Genomic DNA, 21,737 nt, shown 5'->3' on the forward strand with positions numbered 1-21,737 from the left:
GTTGGCGAAAATATGGTACATGTGCCACAGGGGGCTGCTCCATTCCTCTAATCCACTGTGACTGAGGACATAACTCACCCCTCTTTCCAGCAGCTCAATGGCAGCACTTACACATATGTGTGTGTGTGTCTACTCAGTAGAAAAATGTGAACAGTTTAACTTTATTGAGTCTTTATATTGATTATTTGATATTTACTTTTTTAATGCTCCTCTTAAGTCTTCCATTTGAATTCCAAATTTTCTATGCATCCCTGGTCATTATATCAAAAATGTTTGGTATCAAGATAAATTCAAAATGTGACTTAAAAAAGTGACTTAAAAAAAGGAGTGAAATTATAAATAAATCAGGTGAACATGGAATAGTCTAACTATCAGATCTGTGGGAAAGAAAGGAATTTAAGATCAAGAAAGAGAAAGAGAACATTACACAATGTAAAATGAATGTCCTTGATTTTGTGAAATTAAAATTTTTCATACAAATAAAACCAATGCAACCAAAATTATAAGGAACAAACAGGGAGAAATTTTTGTAACAATATATAAGTAACTAATTCAAAGTTATAAAAATATATCAAGCCATTTCCCAATCAAAAAATGGTCAAGGGGCATGAATAGGCAGTTTTTACATAATGTAATAAAAACTATCAATAATCACATGAATAAGTGTTCTAACTCCCTACTGATTAAAAAATGCAAATTAAAACAACTCTGAGGTAGTACCTTATACTTAGTAGACTGGTCAAATTCGAAGCAAAGTGATAAATGTTGGAGAGGATATGGCAAAATTGGGACACTAATACTTTGTTGGTGGAGTTGTGAATTGGTCCAACCATTCTGGAGGGCAATTTGGAACTATGCACAAAGGATTTTAAAACAATGTTTGCCCTTTGATACGGCCATCCAACTGTTAGGTTTGCACACCCAAAGAGATAATAAAGAAAAAGAATTCTATAAAAATGTTTATAGTTGCACTCTTTTCAATAGCAAAAAACTGAAGAATGAGGGTGTGTCCATTGATTGGGGAATGGCTCAACAAATTGTGGAGGAGGATAATGATGATGGAATATTATTGTGCTGCAAGGAAATCCAGGTGAACTGGAAAGACCTCCAGGAATTGATGCAGATTGAAAGGAGCAGAACCAGGAGAACATTGTACACAGAGACAAACACATTATCACATAATTGAATGTAATAATCTTTTCTTTTTTAACATTAAATAATATTATTTTTTAGAAAAGTTAACATGGTTACATGATTCATGCTCTTACTTTCCCATTCACTCCCCGACTTCCCCCTCCCCCATAGCTGATGTGCATTTCCACTGGTTTTAACATGTGTCATTGATCAAGACCTATTTCCAAATTGTTGATAGTTGCATTGGTGTGGTAGTATGGAGTCTTCCTCCCCAATCATGTCCACCTCAACCCATATATTCAAGCAGAAGCTTTTCTTCTGTGTTTCCAATCCTGTAGTTCTTACTCTGAATGTGGGTAGCATTCTTTTCCACAAATCCCTCAGAATTGTCCTGGGTCATTGCATTACTTCTAGTACAGGAGTCCATTACATTCTATTTTACTAGAGTCTTTTGGTCTCTGTGTACAAAGTTCTTCTGGCTCTGCTCCTTTCACTCTGCATCAATTCCTGAAGGTCTTTCCAGTTCACATGGAATTCCTCCAGTATATTATTCTTCAGAGCTCAATAGTATTCCATCACCAGCATATACCACAATTTCTTCAGCCATTCCCCATTTGGAGGGCATACCCTCCCTTTCCAGTTCTTTGCCACCACTAACAGCGCAGCTATAAATATTTTCATACAAGTCTGTTTCTCTATGATCTCTTTGGGGTACAGATCCAACAATGGTATGCTTGATCAAAGAGCAGGTAATTTTATAGCCCTTTGAGCATAGTTCCAAATTGCCAGCCAGAATGGTTGGATCAGTTCACAACTCCAGCATCAATGCATTAATGTCCCAATTTTGCCGCATCCCCTCCAGCATTCATTACTCTCCCCTTCTTTCATTTTAGCCAACTTTCTCATATGCTTATTGATACTTTTGATTTCCTTATCTTAAAATTGCCTATTCATGTCCCTTGCCCATTTATCAATTGGGGAATGGCTTGATTTTTTTTTATACAATTGATTTAACTCCTTGTATATTTGAGTAATGAGACCCCTGTCAGAGATTTTGTTATAAAGATTTTTTCCCAATTTGTTGTTTCCCTTCTGATTTTGGCTGCATTGTTTTTGTTTGTAAAACAGGTTTTTAGTTTAATATAATCAAAACCATTTATTTTACATTTTTTATTTGCTTTAACTCTTGCTTTTTTAAAAACATCTTTCTTTTCCCAGAGATCTGACAAGTATATTACTCTGTGTTCACTTAACTTATTTATAGTTTCCCCTTTACATTCAAGTCATTCACCCATTCATTGGTGTAAGGTATGAGATGTTGATCTAAACCTAATCTCTCCCATATTGTTTTCCAAATTTCCCGGCAGTTTTTGTCAAATAGTGGATTCATGTCCCAAAATTTGGGCCCTTTGTGTTTATCATATACTGTCTTGCTGATGTCATTTACCCCAAGTCTATTCCACTGATCCTCCCTTCTGTCTCTTAGCCAGTACCATATTGTTTTGATGACTGCTGCTTTATAATATAGTTCAACATCTGGTACTGCTAGGCCCACTTCCTTCACATTTTTTTTTTCATTATTTCCCTTGATGTTCTTGATCTTTGTTATTCCAAATGAAATTTGTTATAGTTTTTTCTAATTCAGTAAAAACAGTTTTTTGGTAGTTTGATAGGTAAGGTGCTAAATAGGTAAATAAATTTGGGTAGAATGGTCATTTTTATTATGTTAGCTTGTTCTAAACCATGAGCAATTAATGTTCTTCCAATTATTTAGATCTAGTTTGATTTGTTTGGAAAGTGTTTTGTAGTTGTTTTCATATAATTGCTGTGTTTGTTTTGGTAGATATATTCCCAAGTATTTTATATTGACTATGGTGATTTTAAATGGTGTTTCTCTTTCTACCTCTTGCTGCTCTAATGTGTTGGAAATGTATAGAAATGCTGATGATTTATGTGCATTTATTTTGTATCCTGCAACTTTGCTAAAGTTGTTGATTATTTCTACAAGCTTCTTAGTTGATTCTCTAGAATTTTTTAAGTATACCATCATATCATCTGCAAAGAGTGATAGCTTAGTCTCCTCATTGCCTATTTTGATACCTTCAATTTCTTTTTCTTCTCTAATTGCTATTACTAGTGTTTCTACTACTATGTTGAATAATAGAAGTGATAATGGGCATTCTTGTTTCACTCCTGATCTTATTGGGAAGATTCTAATTCATCCCCATTGCATATAATACTTGTTGATGGGTTTAGGTATATACTGTTTATTATTTTTAGGAAGGGTATTTCTATTCCTATACTTTTCAATGTTTTCAATAGGAATGGATGCTGTATTGTGTCAAAGGCTTTTTCAGCATCTATTGAGATAATCATGTGATTTTTGTTTGTTAGATTGTTGACATGGTCAATTATGTAGATGGTTTTCCCAATGTTGAACCATCCTTGCCTTCCTGGTATAAATCTTACCTTATCATGGTGGATGATCCTCTTGATTACTTCTGGAGTCTCTTTTCTAGTATTCTATTTGAGATTTTTGCATCTATGTTCATTAGGGAGATTGGTCTGTAGTTTTCTTTCTCTGTTTTTGATCTACCTAGCTTTGGAATCAGTACCATATTTGTGTCATAAAAGGAATTTGGTAGGACTCCTTCTTTGCTTATCATATCAAATAATATGTATAGTATTGGGATTAGTTGCTCTCTGAATGTCTGATAGAATTCACTTGTGAATCCATCAGGCCCTGACAATTTTTTCTTAGGGAGTTCTTTGATGGCTTGTTCAATTTAATTTTCTGATATGGGATTATTTAAGAATTCTATTTCTTCTACTGTTAGCATACGCAATTTATATTTTTGTAAATATTCATCCATATCTCCTAGGTGGCTATATTTATTGCCATATAATTGGGCAAAAGAGTTTTTAATGATTGCTTTAATTTCGCCTTCATTAGAGGTGTGGTCTCCCTTTTCATCTCTAATACTGTCAATTTGGTTTTCTTCTTTCCTTTTTTTATTAGGTTGACCAGTACTTTGTCTATTTTATCCATTTTTTCAAAATACCAGCTTCTAGTCTTATTTATTAATTTAATAGTTCTTTTACTTTTTATTTTATTAAAGTCTCCCTTAATTTTTTTTTTTTTTCAAACCCTTACCTTCCGTCTTGGAGTCAATACTGTGTATTGGCTCCAAGGCAGAAGAGTGGTAAGGGTAGGCAATGGGGGTCAAGTGACTTGCCCAGGGTCACACAGCTGGGAAGTGGCTGAGGCCAGATTTGAACCTAGGACCTCCCGTCTCTAGGCCTGGCTCTCAATCCACTGAGCTACCCAGCTGCCCCCTTCCCTTAATTTTTAGTATTTCTAATTTAGTTTTCATCTGGGGATTTTTAATGTGCTTGTTTTCTAATTTTTTAAGCTTCATGTCCAATTCATTAAACTCTGCCGTCCCTAATTTGTTAATATATGCACTCAAGGATATAAATTTCCCCCTGAATACTGCCTTGACTGCATCCCACAGAGTTTGTAGGATGTCTCATCATTGTCATTCTCTTCAATGAAATTGTTGATTGTTTCAATGATTTCTTCTTTGAATAACTGGTTTTGGAGAATCATATTATTTAACTTCCAATTATTTTTTTGATGTACCTGTCCAGGTACCATTGCTAATTATTATTTTTATTGCATTATTGTCTGAGAATGTTACATTAATTATTTCTGCTCTTGTGCATTTGTTTGCAATGTTTCTATGCCGTATTACATGGTCAATCTTTGTGAATGTACCCTGTGCACCTGAAAAGAAGGTGTATTCCTTTTTGTCTGTATTTATTTTTCTCCACAAATCTAATTTTTCTAGGACTTCATTCACCTCTCTTACCTCTTTCTTATTTATTTTTTTTGGTTTGATTCATCTAGATCTGAAAGACGCATTTTTATATCTCCCACTAGTATGGTTTTACTTTCTATTTCGTTCTTGAGCTCTGCCAGTTTCTCCCTCATGAATTTTAATGCTATGCCACTTGGTCCATACATATTGAGCACTGTTATTTCCTCATCTCTATACTGCCTTTAACAAGGATGTAATGACTTTCCCTTCCTTTTTAAATCATATCTATTTTTACTTTGCTTTTGTCAGAAATCATAATCACCTCTCCAGCCTTCTTTTTCTAATCTGACACCCAAAAGATTTTGTTCAAGCCCTTTACCTTAAAAGTCTGTATGTCCATCTGCCTCATATGTGTTTCTTGTAGACAACATATGGTAAGATTTTGATTTCTAATCCACTCTGCTATTTGCTTCCATTTTATGGGCGAGTTCATCCCATTCACATTCAGAGTTATAATTATCAGTTGTGTATTCATTAACATTTTGGTTTCCTCTTCTAGTTCTACCCCTTATTCTTAAAGTATTTCCTTTTAAACCAGCAGTTTGTTTTAATTCAGTAACCCTTGTCCCCTCCGTTGAATTATGTCCTTTTCTACCCCCTCCCTTTTTATTCCCTTTTTTTATTTTTAAATTTGAATTCTCTCCTCCTTTTTCTCCCCTCCCTTTTTTGACCTCCCCACTCCCCTACTCCCCTTGGTTTATCCCTTCTGACTTTCTCAGTAGGGATAGATAGAGTTTTATAACCCAATAGATAATATAGCTACTCTTCTGGCTCAGCGTTAATTACACTAAGTATAAGGTTTATATATGATCTCTTCATGCTCTCTTCCTTTCCTTCTTATAGTAGTATTCATCCCTTCCCCTTCCTGTGCCCTCTTTGTGTTTAATAGATTATCCTATTTTTCTTATTTATTCAAGTTTCTCTTGGTGTCCTCTACTCTTCATCTCCCTCTTTCCCACCCTCTATATCACCTTAGACCATTTGGTATTCCAACCTCTCTTTATATATAAATCTTCTGATTACTATAATAGTGAATAAAGTTCACTACAGAGAATTATGCATAACTTTTCTCCACATAGAAATACAAATAATTAGATCTTATTGAAGCCCTTAAAGAGGCAAATTTAAAAACTACAAGTTTTCTTTCTTTCCCCTCTGTTTCTTATTTAACATTTTATGTTTCTCTTGATTTTTGTGGTTGGATATCATACTTTCCATTTAGTCCTGGTCTTTTCTCTGCAAATATTTGGAAATCTTCTATCTTGTTAAATGTCCAAACTTTCCCCTGGAATTATATATTTAGTTTGGATGGTTAGGTGATCTATGGTTGTAGATCCATTTCTCTTGCCTTTCTGAATATCATATTCCAAGTTCTGTGATCTTTTAGTGTGGAGGCTGCCAGACCCTCTGTGATCTTGATTGGTGCTCCTTGATATTTGAATTGACTCATTCTGGCTTCTTGTAAGATTTTTTCTTTTACATGGAAGCTCTTGAATTTGGCTATTATATTCCTGGGGTTTGTCTTTTCAGGGTCTAGTGTAGAGGGTGATCTATGGATCCTTTCAATGTCTATATTGCCCTCTTGTTGTAGAACTTCAGGGCAATTTTGTTGAATAATTTCCTTTAGCATGGAGTCCAAATTTTTATTAATTTCTGCTTTTTCAGGAAGTCCAATGATTCTCAAATTGTCTCTTCTAGCCCTGTTTTCTTGATCTGTCAATTTCTCATTGAGATATTTCATGTTTCCTTCTATTTTATCAGTCTTTTGACTTTGTTTTATTTGTTCTTGCTGTCTTGAGAGATCATTAGTTTCTAATTGCTCAATTCTAGCCTTTAGGGACTGGTTTTTGGCTATAATCTTTTGGTTTTCCTTTTCAATCTCTTCATTTCTGGTCTTCAATTTACTTACCTCACTTTCCAATTGTGAAATTCTGCCCCTTAAACTGTTATTTTCTTGCCAGATCTCTTCCATCTTTCTTATCATCTGAGATTTGAACTCTTGAATAGCTTGTGTCTAGTTTTCATTCTTTTGGGAAGGTTTGGATGTAATTACTTGTTTGTTCTCTTCTTCTGTTTGCTCTGTTTTCTGGATTTTCTCTGTGTAAAAGTTGTCGAGTGTTACAGATTTCTTCTTGATGATCTTTCTCTTTTGGTGTTCTTATCTCTGGCTTGCCATTGTTAACCCTGTGCCCTCTCAGGTTTATCCTCACACCCAGGGTCTGTTTGTGCTCTCTAGGCACCTGAAAACTCTGATCTAGTTGTTCTCAGGGTCAAGCTTCCTCGTGGTCCCCTTGCTTATTCCTCTGTCCGAGGCTCCTTTAGTAGTTTTAGGGCTCGGTATCCACAGTCGTACACCCCTCTGCACTGAGTCCTCACTCAATGTCCACTTCTGTGCTCAGGATCTGAGTCTGCTCTTGGGCTCAGGATGCGAGACTGCTCTTGCGCTCAGGATCTGTGGACACAAGGGCCTGAGCTTGAGCCTGAGCTCAGAGTCCGTGTTCAATGTCAGGCACGTTCTTTAGCCTCTTGGGGTCTTAAGGCTTGCTGCTCTCAGGAACAGGGCCTGGTGACCCCAGGTAGCTGCCAAGGACTTAATGGGTGCCCCAAGCTTGTTCTAACTTTTGTGCGCTGGCTTTGGCACTGTAGGTGGTGTGGAGTGGGGGAGGGGGTTGCTCAGATTTTATTTTAGTGAGAGCTGTTTCACCCCCTTATAACATGGAAATGCCCCAATTCCAAGTACCTTTAATGCTGAGCCCTGTTGTGGGGTCCCTTCGTTCCTCTGGATTTGTTTTCATGACTTCTTGAGGAGTCTTATATGTTTCGGTTAGGAGAGGTTAAGCAGCTGCTTTTTTACTCTGCTGCCATCTTAACCAGAAACAAAAGAGTGATCTTTTAACATCAAAATACTAATCATGTTCCCATCAAACCACGTGATCCATCATATGTTTCTCTTCTGTGTTTTTATTTTCACAGTTCTTTCTCTTCATGTGGATAGCATTCTTTCTTATAAGTTCCTCTGGATTACAACTAGTAAAAAAGTCAAGTACATTCAATTTGCCAAAATATGTTAATCTCTATGTTCTCCTGATTCCCCTCCTTTCCCTCTGCATCAAATCCTGGAGGTCTTTCCCGCTCACATGGAATGCCTCCAGTATATTATTCCTTTCAGCACAATAATATTCCATTACCATCAGTTACCATAATTTTTCAGGGTTTCCCCACTTTATGGATACCACCACATTTTTCATTTTTTAATTAAAAATTTAATTAAAATTTTGTAATTAGTTAATTAATTTAAAACATTTTTCCCATGGTTATAGGATTCATATTCTATTCCTCCCCTCATCCAACCCCCTCCCATAACAGCCTCACAATTCCACTGGGTTTTATATGTGTCATTGATCAAGACCTATTTCCATTTTATTGATATTTGTGCTAGGGTGCTTGTTTTGAGTCAATATCCCTGATTATATTCCCATCCTCCCATGTGATCAGGCAATTATATTTTTTCTGCATTTCTACTCCCACAGTTCTTCCTCTGAATGTGGGTAGTGTTCTATCTAAAAAGTCCCTCAGTTGTCCTGGATGATTGCATTGCTTCTAGTAGAGAAGTCCATTACATTTGATTTAACCACATTTGATTTAATCCATCTCTGTGTATAATGTTCTCCTGGTTTCTGCTCCTTTCACTCTGCATCATTTTCTGGAGGTCATTCCAGTTCACATGGAATTCTTTATTATTCATTTTTCCTTCATTATTCCTTTGAGCACAATAGTATTTCATCACCAACAGATAGCACAATTTGTTCAGCCACTCCCCAATTGAAGGACATTCCTTCATTTTCCAAATTCTTGCCACCACAAAGAGTGCAGTTATAAATATTTTTGTACAAGTCTTTTTCCCTATGATATCTTTGGGGTATGAACCCAGCAATGGTATGGCTGGATCAAAGGGCAGGTAGTCTTTTAAATTGCCATTCATAATGGTTGGATCAATTCACAACTCCACCAGAAATGCATTAATGTCTCAATTTTTTCCACATCCCTTCCCACATTTGTTACTTTCCTTTGCTATCATGTTAGCCAATCTGCTGGGTATGAGATGGTACCTCAGAGTTGTTATGATTTGCATTTCTGTAATTATTAGAGATTATGCTATTATGTTAGAAGGTCATTGCATATATATATATACATATATATATATACATATATATATGTATTTCCTTCAACTAAAAGTCTCTTGTTTCCTCCTTGAGGATTATTAAAACCTCTAAGATAATTTGCCTTTCAGGTCATTAAGATAGTAGGATTTAAATAGCCTGGGGTATCATAATGCTAACTTTTGAGGCTGAAAAGGGGTAAAAGATGTCTTCCTCATCAAGCTATTAGGGCTGAGTACCTTCTGTGGAGTAGAGGTACTTCAGAAGCTCTCTGAGGAGCCCCTTTGTACTGTTGTATGCCACAGTAGCAAATTAATGAGATAACAGAATACAAAAGAATAACTAAAGTAAATGGCCCAAGAAACAGACTCTGAACAATAACACTTAACCTGAGGCCAAGTAGATATGATTAAAAAAAGAGAGAGAACTAACTGATGTCCTCCCCAAGGTTATACAAGTAGGTTTGGAAAAATTATAGGATGCTAAAACAATAGAAAGAAAGAAGTCTGAGGCTTTCATTCAGCTCCCCTAGAGAAGGAAGTTCTATGATTGACAGATTCAGAGATAGAGCTAAAGTTTCTACAAGGCAAAGAGTTGTTCAGAGAGTTGTTTTTTTAGACCATTGAAAATGATAGAGGCCAAAATGTCAAATATGTGGTAGCAATATAAGTTCTATAAGGTTAGACGAAATAAAAATGATAGTAAGGCTCTTCTCTTCTCTTGAGCAGCTGTGGTGGTCTCCATACAGATATCTTTGGATCCTGATCTAGTGGCTCAGTTTCTGGAGAGAAGCTGCAGCATGGGGACCTCAGTGGGAGCACAGGTTTTAGAAGCTGCAGAGAAGTCGAGAAAAAATGAAGACTAAGAAAAGATGTGAGATGTGTTGATGAATAGTGTTGCTGACCTTGGGGAGAGCAGTTTCAGTCAAATAGGGAGGTCAAAAATCAGATTACAGTGTTTAGAACTTCTTGATAAGAATTAAACATATTGCAACAATACCTGAAATCAACACAGATGATCTGGATGAGCAACAAATTCAGCTCCTGGCAGAGATGTTTATTCTTATTGATGAAAATGACAATAAGATTGGTGCAGAGACCAAAAAGAATTGCCACCTGAATGAAAACATTGATAAAGGATTATTACATCAAGATTTTAGTGTCTTTTTACTTAGCATAGTAAACAAATTATTACTGCAGCAGAAATAAGTTGTTAAAATTACTTTTCTAGGTTGTTTTACAAACACTTGTAGCCATCAACTAAGCAACCTAGTCGAATTGGAAGAAAACATTGCCATAGGAGTAAGGCGGGCAACTCAGAGATGTTTATAGCTTGAAGAATCTTAAATGGGGAGAATTACCATAGAACCCCAAGATATGGGCAGTTAAGAACAGTTAAGAATGTGGGTACATAAGGAGCACCTCACACTGAGTGATTCACTCTTTCCTGGGAGAGGGTGTTGGTGGACAAGGGTGGTAGGATAATTACAATTATTACAACAACTTTCTGAGACCTAGCATTACTCTGACCAGAAAAGCTTGGTGGAAATCAGTTTTTACCCATAAAGGCATTCAATTAGACTGTCTCACACTGATCCTGATTTAATTACTGCTGGTAAGAAATCCAGCTAGCAGTAATCATAACAAAATCTCAATATTATCAGATCTCCAATCAAGATCATCTTTAAACCATCTTGCATTTATATTTAGCTTATACCAGATAAGTACATTAGCTTGAGAGGAAGTTAGGGAAGCAAAGATTTCCATTTGGGGCTTTCCCCATTAGGGGAGAAGCTGTCCTGTCAACATTGAAGATAACTAGACAGATTTGACCTAACCCACTGTAAAGATGGGTCCAGTTGGCAGTGGTTAAGCAAAGAAGTCTAAGCAGAGGTCAAGTTGCAAGGACTAGCAGTGGGGAGGGAAGTGAGTGAATGGAATTCTTTCTCTTCCCCCTCCTGGCAATTGCTACCCCCTGTAAACTGTTATAACAGAATCCCTTTTTGATCAAGAATGAAGGCTATTTGGACTTGGCTATCCCAGGGCCAAATTGCCTGACAGATAGGGAATAAACCTACAGAAATTAGCAATTTCTATTGTTGGAGGATTATTCCTAAAGCCCCAGATAGATTTAGTGCTCAGGATGACCTCAAACAGCAGTCATGCACTCTGGATTACACCTAAGCTCAGAGTTTGCATGGATGAAGCTTTGCCTTAGGTAATGTATGAATTGGGTTCATAAATCCTGAAAATGTAACTCTTCACACCCCAAAAACTTAACAAGGGAAGGGATTTATTAATTCAGAGAAACAGGGAAGGAAGTATAATTTTAGGAAGGAGGGTGAGGTAAAACTATCTAGTATCTTCAGGATATTTACAGAAATCCTGAAGATACTAGATAGTTTTACCTCACCCTCCTTCCTAAAATTATATAAACTTATTCACCTCACTCCCTCACAATCTAATCTTTCTCTTAAATCTAACGTTATCAAGGTTAAAATGGTAAAGGTAATCTTGATTGTTGATCTATATTGTTTTAAGATTCACTGGGATACTGCATATAAGGTATTTTCACAGTGCTCACAGCCTGATTATAGTCAACTGGAGTATTCAGCAAAGAAGCACCTGGCTCCCTGAGGTTAGAGATAAGATAGCTGAGAAGCAATTCCTACCCCTTTACCAACCACACAGCTCCCTAAAGAGTGATTTTGCTAAGCTGGGTGTCCTGATTTTATACCCACATTCTTAACTGCCCCAACTCTCCTCTCACCTGGAGTTCTGGGGGGTACTGTGGAATTCTGTGAGGCAGTTCACTCCACTTAAGATCATGCATGTTACACCACTCTCCTGTACATATCATCAACTCTATACCCTTCAAGTTATTAAATTTTTTGTTCAAACATAATTTGTTGGTGTGAGATCCTCTGGTCTAACTACATATGCCCGAATACACACATTACCAAAGCCAGCCTCCATCTTGCCTTGCTTCTGTGGCAAATGACATTCTATGGGAGTGAGATCAGCTGTTGACATTTTGACATTTTGAGAATATTATTCATCCTTGACTGGGAATCAGATTCTGATAACAAGAGTCATCAACTAATTAAGAAATTTATTCCTTCTGATATCAAATTGCGCTTAGAAGAAGTTTAGTCAGATAAACAGAAGACTTTGGTCCATATTAACAGTTAAGGATCAGCAGCCAGAGATCTGAATTGCCAAGGGAGTGGGGAGGAGGAGTTCTATCAACTTGCTTCCCTTCCTCCGAATGAGGCTTGAGATATCCAGCCAGGTCTCTGAGCCAGCTACATCTTTTACATATTTAAAGGCTGAACTAGGGATCCCCATGGAACAGGTTCCTCCAGAAGATATTTCTAATCTAACATGAATCCACTACAAAACACAATCTGATGGGATTTGGGGAGAACATGAAATTGATTATATCTTTTTTGTGAGGAAGAAAGTAACCTTAGATCCATATCCTAATGAGATTAAAAGCTATTGTTACATGACCAAAAAGGAACTAGAAGATCTCCTGGAAAAAGCAGCTAATGGGGAAATTAAGATTACACCATAGTTCAAAATCATCACTGAGACTTTTCTTTTTAAATGATGGGATAATGAATCATTTGAATTGATTTGTTGAATATGATAAAATTCATAGAATGTAGAAATATGTGTCTAGAAAAGTCCACATTAAAGTCATTTTAAAATTACCTTGTTCTCTTTTAAAAGGACCACTGCAGATGATAAACTATATGAATATATTAAAAAAGACCACTGGCTAGGTCTTTTTAATACATAAATTGTATGCTCTATGTGTCCAAAAGGTGTAAACATGTGGAAGATTTTTTTATTAAAAATAACACAAAACCACATATGCCTGCAGACACACTCAAAATTTAGCTATGTTATCTTATTTTAATGTATGCCTGACAAATCTCTTTGTGGCAAATTTGTACAAATTAAGTTTTAATATGATTGCAATAGACTTTTTCAATATTAAAATTTCTATTGTGGTTCAAATAAAAAGTATTTGTCTAAAGGAGGACTATATTTACTTCTAAGTAAAATATTGATTACCATTTTTTATCTATTTGGCAATTTTGGAACATGTTAAAATAATGTCCTTGTGACTGTTTAGCACTGTTATAGAAGATTGTGAGGAAATTGGTGATATATCAGGTTTAGTTTCTTTACCTCTATTCTTAGGGGAAATGGAAGTTAGTGATTCTGGAAGTGGATCTTTAAGAAAAAAGGTGGGAAAAGTAATTTTAGGTTTTAGCACTAGTATGTATAAATACTTGAATTTAGATAGCACTGTTCTAGGGAGAAATAAATAGCAAATATTTTTAAAATCACAATGACTGCATCCACTCAAAAACTGGAAATGTAGAACCAAAAATACGAAGAGCATGATTTGATTGTAGAAGAGAATGACTCTTTTAAGATAGTGGATAGCGAGACATTCTGTGAACCACACTAAACCAAGTAAATACAGGTTATTGAGTTAATAATATGCAGTTTTAAACTTCATCTTCAGACTCGTTTGAATAACATTAGATATATTATTAGATCCAGTTAACCATAAAAGATCTAACAAAAGAAGAAGAGAATATTTAAAATTTATTTCTTAAACCTAGTGTACACAGGTAAAATGGGCAATAGTGGAGAGAACCATATGTCCTTAAATTTGAACATGTACTTATTCATACTTTCTATGTAATTATATTGAATTTCTTTGTTCTGCTAATGTGTATACAGCATGACTTATGATGAACTTATTTTACTAAAGAATGTATCAATAAAATAATTTTCACATTCTTTAAAAATGATTGTGAATTGAGGTATTAGTATACTGTACATTCAATTTACCAAGCCTTTATATTAAAGTCTAATTGAAATCTAATTAAACATGAATCTTGTGAAGTCAGAGTAATAAACACCATCTTTTTTTACTGACTTCTATAGCATAAGAAGAAAAACAAAGGATGCAACTTGAAGAGTATGAGGACTTGATATCTGATTTCAGTTATAATCACAATGAAGTTATTCTATTTACCACCCTATTTTCAATGATCTTTTCTAGAATGATAAATTTAAATTTTATACCCCTAACCCTAAGCATTTTTTCATGAGTTCCACTCCTACAAATTGTATATAATTGCCTGCTGGACACCTCCAACTGAAACTTTTCATATCTCTTGATACTAAGCACATATAATATAGCATTCATCAATCTCTCCAATTTCCCTTTTATCAACCTTCTCTATTACTTTTTGTTTATTTCTTGGTTTTGGACAAAATTCTGTCACTTCAAATTTTGTAAATATTACTGATTCCACCTTCTCTTAAAACCAAGTTAAATGCACTCTATTGATTCCTTCTGCATTTTCCCTTGGATCTATCTATCTCTTTTAAGTGACAGAAACTACAGATGTTAATCACTGAATTTTTGGTATGGTAAGGTTTCCTTCTAATTAGTCTCCATGCCTATACTTTATTCTAAAGTTGTCCTCAATATGATGGGCAACTGGTGGCAGGGAACAGAAGGGGTAGGACACATCATTTATTTATTTGTTTATTTGATGAGGAAAGTCTACAAAGGAAAAAAAAACATTCAACACAAATTGTCAGTTTTTCCATAATTTATAATTTTAAGGAGTTGATTTGGAAACTGAGTGACTAATTTAATTGCATAGGGTCACACCTTCAGTACTGGTCAGAGGTAGGGTTTAAACTAAAGCAACATGATGTGGTAGATGGGGAACTGGCTATTGAGTCATAATAGCCAGATGACTCAATAGCCAGGTCCCTATCTACCACATCATGTTGCTTCTCTTACTGACTGACTTTTTTTAAATGGATTAGAAATAAAATGATAAATGCAGGATATATTTAGAAGTATAATCAATAAAACATTGAAAATGTGTTGAGTTGGAATGTGTGAGTTGAGGGAGGAGTAAAGAACTAGCACTGAGGGTGTTATTAGAGATACTTAATTTCTGTTGATACTATGGAATCTTTTTGGACATTTCCAGGAGGCTATGGGTATAGTATTCAAGAAAAAAATATGCCATGGCTGAGAAGTTTAGAGTCATTAATATGGAAGGATAAGTGAAACTAAGAAAGTATGAAGGATACCTTAATTGTGATATTGAGTAAAAACATTGGCAAGTCACACACACACACACACACACACACACACACACACACACACACGAACACACATGCACACACACACTCTGCAACTGAAAATTTCAGGGATTTTTCTTTGCCTTGATAATGTAATGCAAAATCCTTAACTTAATATTTAAAGACTTGTCCACATCTCCAACCTTATCTCTCACTACTCTACTACAGATTATTTTCATTTCCAACAGCTTCTGTTCCAGAATGGGTGATGTGAATTTTGCCTCTAGTCATTTGATCACAGTGTAGCCCTATCTCCCTCCTTTAATGTCCTACTTGTTTCTGAACACTGCAGCCAGTGGTGTTCAGTTTCCTGTGAATTATTTAGGTATGTTCCAACTAATTTCTCACCATGTTATCTTGTAGCAAACCATTTGAGTTATGTATTCTGTCTCCCTTAGTTTTCTTTTTCCTCAGGGACTATGTATTACACTTCTTTGTATTTTAAACAATTACTGAAATGTCTTTCCTCTAGTACACTAGTACACTGTTACTGCTACTGAATCTTTGTATGTTACTCTTCAACCTAATAACACAATATATTTTGAAAAGTCTGTGGGTTTTTTTTAACAAGTTACTGTCAGGACACTCTTCCACATAGCTAACTTAAATACCTCAATTTAAAATTAGTTTATTTTTTATTTATACTAATTATTTGTTTGTATATTTTTAATAGAAAATCTTTCCATGGTTACATGATTCATGTCCTTTCTCTCACCTCCACCACCCCAATCCCCCTTTAATCGATGTGTATTTCCACTGGGTTTTACAAGTGTCACTGAATCTCCATATTATTGATAGTGGTAATAGGATGGTGTTTTAAAGTCTACATCCTAAATCATATCCACATCAAATCATGTGTTCAAGCAGTTATTTTAATTCTGCGTTTCTACTCCCACAGTTCTTCCTCTGGATGTGGATAGTGTTCTTTTTCAAAAATCCCTCAGAATTGTCCTGGATCATTGCATTGCTGCTAGTACAGAAGTCCATTACATTCGATTTTACCACAGTGTATCAGTCTCTGGGTACAATGTTCTTCTGGCTCTGCTCCTTTCACTCTGCATCAATTCCTGGAGATCATTCCAGTTCACATGGAATTCCTCCATTTTGTTATTCCTTTGAGCACAATAGTATTCCCTCACCAACAGATACCACAATTTGTTCACCCATTCCCCAATTGAAGGACATATTCTCATTTTCCAGTTTTTTGCCACTACAAAGAGTATGGCTATAAATATTTTTGTATATGTCTGTTTCCTCATCTCTTTGGGGTATAAACCCAGAAGTGGTGTGGATGGATCAAAGGACAGAAAGTCTTTTAGCATCCTTTGTGTATAGTTCCAAATTGCCATCCAAAATGGTTGTATCAATTCACAACTCTACCAGCAATGCATTAGTGTTCTAATTTTGCCACATCTTCAAAATTCATTACGTTGCTGTCATTTTAGCCAGTCTGCTTGGTGTGAGGTGGTACCTCAGAGTTGTTTTTGATTTGCATTTCTCTAATTATTAGAGATTTTGAACACTTTTTCATGTGTTTATTGATAGCTTTCATTTCTTTAACTGAAAATTGCCTATTCATGTCCCTTGACCATTTATCAATTGGGGAATGGCTTTATTTCTTGTACAATTGATTTAGCTCCTTATATATTTGAGCAATTAGACCTTCCTCAGAGTTTTTTGTTATAAATATTTTTTTTCACAATTTATTGATTCCATTCTATTTTTGCTTGCATTGGTTTTGTTTGTACAAAAACATTTTAATGTAATAAAATCAAAATTATTTCTTTTACATTAGGTAATTTTTTCTAACTCTTCCTTGGTTTTAAAATCATTCCTTTCCCAGAGATCTGAGAAGTATACTCTTCTTTATTCTCCCAATTTACTGATACTTTGCTTCTTTATACTCATTCTGAATTCATCTTGGTGTAGGGTGTGAGATGTTGATCTAAACCAAATCTCTACCATACTATTTTTCAATTTTCCCAGCAGTTTTGGTCAAATAGTGGATTTTTGTCCTAAAAGCAGGGCTCCTTGGGTTTATTATATACTGTCTTGCTGAGGTCACTAACCCCAAGTGTATTCAATTGATACTCTCTTCGGTCTCTTAGTGAGTACTATGTTGATTTGAGAACCACTGCTTTATAGAACAGTTTATGATGTGGTACTGCTAGGTAATCTTCCATCACATTTTTTTCATTATTTCCCTTGCTATTCTTGATCTTTTGTCTTCCATATGAACTTTGTAATAGTTTTTTTTCTAATTCAGTAAAGAAGTTTCTTAGTAGTTTGATAGGAATGGCACTAAATAAGTAAATTAATTTGGGTAGAATAATCATTATTATGATGTTAGCTTGTCCTACCCATGAACAATCAGAATTTTTCCAATTGTTTCAATCTAGTTATAATTGTTTTGAAACTGTTTTATATTTGTGTTTGGGTAATTACTGTGTTTGTTTTGGTAGATAGATTCTAAGTATTTTATATTGGATAGTGTGATTTTAAATGGCATCTCTTTCTAACTCCTACTGCTGAGATGTGTTGGAAATATATAGAAATGCTGATGATTTATGTACATTTATTTTGTATCCTTCAACTTTGCTAGTTTTTAATTATTTCCACTATCATGAAGGGGCATAACAGGCAGATAATAAGGGTAACTGGTGGTACCCATGAGTCTCCTGGGCCAGGGAGCTAACAACTTCACTATATGTTGGTCTAAGATAGCCAGGGATGTGAGGTCCTGAACAGAGAATGACCAGTCAGTCTCCCTGCTGTCTAAGATGAGGAGTGAGGAGCTCCTGCTGGTGAGAAACTGGAAGCCAACAGGAAGTGAACCTGCTTCACTTCCTGAAACAAGATGGGTGCCTGGTCTAGCTCCTCTGGAAACAAGTGATAACTAGTCTCCTTCTCAGCTCTTGGCCCTGATTGATGTTATAAATAAATCACTGAAATGCTCAGGCACAGGCCAAGGGATTTATTTAAACAACAAGAGTAGACTGAGGGAGGAGGGTTAGGGTTTGGATAAACTGTTGCTAAGGGTAATTGGCCAGTGCTGGCAGAAGGCCTGAGAAGGTAAGATCAGGCTGAGGGAACAAGTCCTTCAGCCAGGGATAAATTCCACTGCCCTGATGTAGAGTGGTCTATCAGATTGACAAATGAGGGTGATGATTTCATATAGGGGTGTCCCTGCCTGGCTAAGTAAACTAAATTCCCACATTCCACCTCCCAATCAAAATTCCACCTCCCAGGGCCCAAGGGGAGTTCAGGCGGGGTAGCTGGATGTCTGGCTCATGTCAAGGAAAATCAGAACCCCTAGTGTGGTTCTCCAGGGGAATTTATAGTGCCAGTTCCAACAATCTGGTTGTGAGGCCAGGGACTTGCTGGGTCAACATTCCATTCCCCTAACTACCAGGATTGCCTCAGGTGAATGTGCAAATGCAAGAGAACTTATACCACTAGCTTATTAGTTGATTCTCTAGGATTTTTCAAGTAGACCTTGATATCATCTGCAAAGAGTGATAGCTTTTTCTCCTCACTGTCTATTTTAACAATGTCAATTACTTTTTCTTCTCTAATTGCTACTACTAGAGTTTCTAGCACAATGTTAAATAACAGAGGTGATAATGGGAATCCTTGTTTCACTCCTGATCTTATTGGGAATGTTTCTAGTTTATTCCCATTGCAGATGATTCTTGTTGATGGTTTAAGATATATACTGTTTATTATTCTTAGGAACGGTCCTTCTATTCCTATACTTTCTAGTGTTTTCTATAGGAATGGGTGTTGTAGTTTGTCAAAAGCTTTTTCAGCATCTAGTGAGATAATTATGTGATTTTTGTTGGTTTGTCCGTTAATATGGTCAAATATGTGAATGGTTTCCCTAATATTGAACCATCCTTGCATTCCTGGTATAAATTCCACCTGATCATAATGAATAACCCTCCTGCTCACTTACTGGAGTCTTTTTGCTAGTACTCTATTTAAGATTTTTGCAACTATGTTCATTGAGGAGATTGGTCTATAGTTTTCTTTCCTTGTTTTTGCTCTATCAGTACTATATTTGTGTCAGTTCCTTCTTTGCTTATCATGTAAAATAATTTGATTAGTATTGGGATTAGTTGTTCTTTGAATGTTTGATAGAATTCACTTGTAAATCCATCTGGTCTTGACAATTTTTTCTTAGGGAGTTCTTTGATGGTTTGTTCAATTCCTTTTTTTTTATATGGGATTATTAAAGTGTTCTATTTCTTCTGCTATTTATCTATGCAATTTATATTTTTGTAAATATTCATCCATATCACCTAAGTTGCTATATTTATTGCCATAAAATTGGAAAAAAACATTTTTTAATGATTTTCATAATTTCTACTTCAGTAGAGGTGAGGTCTCCCTTTTCATCTTTGATCCTGTTAATTTGGTTTCTTCTTTCTTTTTATTATGAAATTGAACAGTATTTTCTCTATTAATTTTTTTCAAAGTACCAGCTTCTGGTCTTATTTTTTAATTCAATAGTGTTTTTTTTTTACTTTTGATTTTATTAATTTTTCCTTTAATTGTTATGATGTCTAATTTAGTTTTCATCTGGGGACTTTTAATTTTCTTGCTTTCTATTTTTCTGATTTGTATGCCCAATTCACTGATCTTGGCCCTTCCTAATTTGTTAATATATACACTCAAGGATATAAATTTCCCTATGAGTACTGCTTTTGCTGCATCCTTCATATTTTTGTAGGAAATCTCATCACTGTCATTCTCTTCTATGAAATTGTTAATTGTTTTTATGATTTGTTTGTTAACTAACTGATTTTGGTGAATCATATTTTTAAATTTCCAATTAATTTATGATTTGCTGTCCATATACCCTTACTAATTATTATTTTATTGCATTATGATCTGAAAAGGTTGCATTTATTATTTCTGCCCATTTTCCATTTGTTTGCCATGTTTCTATGCCCTAGTACATGATCTATCTTTGTGAATGAACCATGAGCTGTTGAAAAGAAGTTGTATTCCTTTTTGTTCCTGTTTATTTTTCTACATGTATCTATGAACTCTAATTTTTCTGGGACTTCATTCACTTTTCTTACCTATTTCTTATTTATTTTTAATTTTTGGTTAGATTTATTTAGATCTCATAGGGGAAGATTCAAGCCTCCCACTAGTATAGTTTTGCTATGTATATTCTCCTTGACCTCTGCCAGTTTCTCCTTTAGAAATTTGGATGCTATACCATTTGGTGCATACATGTTGAATATTGATATTTCTTAATTGTCTATACTGCCTCTTATCAGAATGTAATTACCTACCCTATCTCTTTTAACCAGTTCTATTTTTACTTTGGCTTTGTCAAATATCATAAATGCAACTCCTGCCTTCTTTTTCTCAGTTGAAGCCCAATAGATTTTGCTCCAATCTTTTTTTTTTTAAATTTTTACCCTATGTATATCTACTTGCCCCATGTGTTTTTCTTGTAGACAATATATGGTAGGATTTTGTTTTCTACTCCACTCTCCTATTTGCTTCTGTTCTATGGGCAAGTTCATCCCATTCACATTCAGAGTTATAATTACCAACTGTGTATTCCCCAACATTTTGATTCCTTTCATTTTCCTGGCATTTTTCATTCATTATTTCCTTCTATACCTGCTTTTTGGTTTTAATCAGTCCCCCATAATCTCCTTCCTTATTTTACTTCTCTTTCTCCCCCTCCCTTCTTATTCCCCCCTCATTTTTCTTTACAGTCTTTTATTTTTTAAAACCCTTGTACTTCGGTGTATTGTCTCATAGGTAGAAGACTGGTAAGGGTGGGCAATGGGGGTCAAGTAACTTGCCCAGGTTCACACAGCTGGGAAGTGGCTGAGGCCGGATTTGAACCTAGGACCTCCTGTCTCTAGGTCTGACTCTCACTCCACTGAGCTACCCAGCTGCCCCCTTTACAGTCTTTTTAAGATACTCCCTATATGTTCCTTCCCCAGTATTTCTTCCCTTCCCACAGGTCCATATGTTACCCTTCTACTTCTCTATAGTGTACAAATCAATTATCTGCCCCAAAGGATCCTGTTGTTCTTCCCTCTTTGATTTAATTACAATGCACTTAAGAATTAAGTAATTCCTGTCTCCAATCTCTTCACACTTCCAGTGTATTGGTCTTCTCCCCAGATCCCATACACTTCTTTTTGGAATATAAATTTATTCTCTTTTGTCTCTTTTCCCATTTCTCTTAATATTATCCTCTTTTTTCCTCTGGTTTATATATATATGATATATAATAATTATATCTATATATTTTTATATATTATATAAATAATAAATATAAAATATATATTATACATAAATATATATATATATAAATATATATACATATATAT

General features: G+C 35.3%; 1 pseudogene; it reads left to right on the forward strand.

The window, feature by feature from the left end:
* The first annotated feature begins 7,440 nt into the window (after nt 1–7,440).
* LOC123241673 lies at nt 7,441–12,845 on the forward strand (annotated as a pseudogene).
* Nucleotides 12,846–21,737: the final 8,892 nt, after the last annotated feature.

This window comes from Gracilinanus agilis, chromosome 3 (genome assembly GCF_016433145.1).
Source record: "Gracilinanus agilis isolate LMUSP501 chromosome 3, AgileGrace, whole genome shotgun sequence".
NCBI lineage: Eukaryota > Metazoa > Chordata > Mammalia > Didelphimorphia > Didelphidae > Gracilinanus > Gracilinanus agilis.